The 3,595-nt window shown below is 38.1% G+C and overlaps 1 non-coding gene across 1 annotated transcript; it reads left to right on the top strand.

The window, feature by feature from the left end:
* The first annotated feature begins 1,561 nt into the window (after positions 1-1,561).
* On the top strand, positions 1,562-1,668 carry LOC117314044 (U6 spliceosomal RNA). Its single transcript, XR_004528727.1, has one exon. It is a non-coding gene; the product is annotated as a U6 spliceosomal RNA (small nuclear RNA).
* Positions 1,669-3,595: the final 1,927 nt, after the last annotated feature.

A 3,595-nucleotide genomic window follows, 5' to 3' on the forward strand; every position in this document is an offset into this window, starting at 1 on the left:
TCAGGATTTCTGGGTCTCCTCCCAGTCTGTTCCCTGGGGCTTCCATAGTGGGGATGGTGTGGGAGGCCCAGCTGCTGTCGCTGCTTCCACTACCTGCAGGAGGAAGTTTTGAACACTTTTTTCTTATCTCTTTCTCAGTGATTCCAATTTTAGTGCCTGTGGTAAGTGAGAAATTCAATTATTTGTCAAATATGTTTTTTATTAAATGATCCTTTTGCTGTGCAGTCATTTTAATTCCCTTTTAAAATTTTCATTCAACTCTATGACATAACTCACAGCAAGATCCTTTTTGACCCACCTCCTAGAGAAATGGAAATAAAAACAAAAATAAACAAATGGGACCTAATGAAATTTAACAGCTTTTGCACAGCAAAGAAAACCATAAACAAGATGAGAAGACAACTCTCAGAATGGGAGAAAATATTTGCAAACGAAGCAAGTGACAAAGGATTAATCTCCAAAATATACAAGCAGCTCATGCAGCTCAAAGTCAAAAAAAACAAACAACCTAATCAAAAAATGGGCAGAAGACCTAAATAGACATTTCTCCAAAAAAGATATACAGATTGCCAACAAACACATGAAAGGATGTTCAACATCACTAATCATCAGAGAAATGCAAACCAAAACCACAATGAGGTATCACCTTACTCGGGCAGAATGGCCATCACCAAAAAATCTACAAACAATAAATGCTGGAGAGGGTGTGGAGAAAAGGGAACTCTCTTGCACTGTTGGTGGGAATGTAAATTGATACAGCCACTGTGGAGAACAGTATGGAGGTTCCTTAAAAAACTATAAATAGAACTACCATACAACACAGCAATCCCACTACTGGGCATATACCCTGAGAAAACCATAATTCAGAAAGAGTCATGTACCACAATGTTAATTGCATCACTATTTACAATAGCCAGGAGACGGAACAACCTAAGTGTCTGTCGACAGATGAATGGATAAAGAAGATGTGGCACATATATACAATGGAATATTACTCAGCCATAAAAAGAAATGAAATTGAGTTGTTTGTAGTGAGGTGGATGGACCTAGAGACTGTCATACAGAATGAAGTAAGTGAGAAAGAGAAATACAAATACTGTATGCTAACATATATATATGGAATCTAAAAAAAAAATGGTTCTGATGAACCTAGGGGCAGGACAGAAATAAAGACGCAGAAGTAGAGAATGGACTTGAGGACATGGGAGGGGGAAGGGTAAGCTGGGACTAAGTGAGAGAGTAGCATTGACATATGTACACTACCAAATGTAAAATAGATAGCTAGTTGGAAGCAGCTGCATAGCACAGGGAGATCAGCTCAGTGCTTTGTGACTACCTAGAGGGGTGGGATAGGGAGGGTGGGAGGGAGATGCAAGAGGGAGGGGATATGAAGATATTATATACATATAGCTGATTCACTTTGTTATACAGCAGAAACTAACACAACATTGTAAAGCAATTATACTCCAGTAAAGATGTTTATAAATTGTTTTTGTTGTTCATAGGATCACATTAAAGTAAGATCTTTCCTACTCAAAGATTATACAAATACTCTCCTGTGGTGCTCGCTTTGGCAGCACATCTACTAAAATTGGAACAATACAGAGAAAATTAACATGGCCCCTGCACAAGGATGACACGCAAGTTCGTGAAGCATTCCATATTTTTGTGTGCTAACACATATATATGGAATCTAAAAATTAAAAAAAATGGTTCTGAAGAACCTAAGGGCAGGAAAGGAATAAAGATGCAGACATAGAGAATGGACTTGAGGACACAGGGATGGGAAAGGGTAAGCTGGGACGAAGTGAGAGAGTGGCATAGACATATATTCACTAACAAATGTAAAATAGATAGCTAGTGGGAAGCAGCTGCATAGCACAGGGAGATCAGCTCAGTGCTTTGTGACCACCTAGAGGGGTGGGATAGGGAGGGTGGGAGGGAGACGCAAGAGGGAGGAGATATGGGGATGTGTGTATACGTATAGCTGATTCACTTTGTTGTAAAGCAGAAACTAACACACCATTGTAAAGCAATTATACTCCAATAAAGATGTTAAAAAAAAAAACCCTCCTGTGGAATTTTCTGTTAGTGTTCTGATGTTTCTTAAACATCAACATTTCTAACACATTTGAAATTTATTTTAGCAAATTATTGCAAAATTTATTTTTCTCATGGTATGTAACTATTTGCCCCCAGATTGACCCACTTATTTTTGGCTATTGGATTCCCTACTGATTTGAAACGCCATTTTTATTTTATCCTAAATTCTTAGTAAAAACGAGCTTCTGAATGGGTTTTCTCCTCTGTTCCTTAGACCGTCAGTGTGACATTTTAAATTCTTATGCTGTTTAAGGTGTAGTTTGTAGCACATATGTCAGTGCTCCCCCCAGACCACCCTGGTTCCCTTTTACTCTTTGCTTCAGTGCTTTGGAGGCTGAGCTCCTGGTGGCAAACTCTGTCAATTCAATAAACAATGGCTTTAGTATTTTAAGTACAATTCCTAAAGAACATAAAGATTTTGATTTCTCAGAAACTATCCAGCAGAAATTAAACAGAAGAGTGTCTTTCTGTGTCCTTCTTAAAATTTTTAGACATATTTGAGATTTAATCATTTGTTAAATATTTATTATCTACTATATGTCAGACACTATCTCCCTCTCTCTCTACCTCTGCAAATTAGTCGAACCATAAAATTATTTTCACATATCTTTCTTAACTAAATATATCATGCACACTTTTCCATTTCAGCTTATGAAAATTCTTCCTCATTTTGTTTGGTGGCTGCATATGGGTGTGCCATAGTTATGGTCATTCTGTTCTCTCTTATTCCCAAAATGAGGTTTATCATTGCTTTATTAGGTTCAAAATTATGACAAATTCTTTAAAGCAAGGTTTTTCTTTCTAATTTTCTTAATTTGACTCATCCCTTTTTTAGCTGAATTTTGCCATCAAATAGTTTTTGCACATTTGAGAGGTTTTGTTTCTTTAATTTTGAATGCCACCATTGTTCTGGAGGAGTCTGAAGGCAGTGGGTTTCCTCTCGTGTCCATCACATGTTCATGTGCACACGCAGGAGCACTTTTCAATACGGTGACTTCAAGAGTCCGTCCTTCTCTCTCCCTCTCCCAGCTCCCCTCATTTTTTGGTATTAAATTTCCTGAATTTTCTTGTTCCTTATTGATATGTAGATTTAGTCTCCCATTGTTTGGGGAATAGCTTCTTTTATAAATATTTTTTTCAATTCCATCAGTTTTATTTTTGTTTTCAAATAGCAAATTATATGTATATTTAATCATTGTGACCTATCTTCCATATCTATTATCTTTCATCTCCTTAATAGTTTTTAACCTCTTTGTCATTTTTTTTCCTGCAATATCTTTGATTTTTTTTTTTTTTTTTTTTTTTTTTGCGGTACGCGGGCCTCTCACTGTTGTGGCCTCTCCCATTGCGGAGCACAGGCTCTGGATGCGCAGGCTCAGCGGCCATGGCTCACGGGCCCAGCCGCTCCACGGCATGTGGGATCTTCCCGGACCGGGACACGAACTCGTGTCCCCTGCATTGTCAGGCGAACTCTCAACCACTGCGCCACCAG

The sequence above is a fragment of the Tursiops truncatus genome, chromosome 10, assembly GCF_011762595.2.
Source record: "Tursiops truncatus isolate mTurTru1 chromosome 10, mTurTru1.mat.Y, whole genome shotgun sequence".
NCBI lineage: Eukaryota > Metazoa > Chordata > Mammalia > Artiodactyla > Delphinidae > Tursiops > Tursiops truncatus.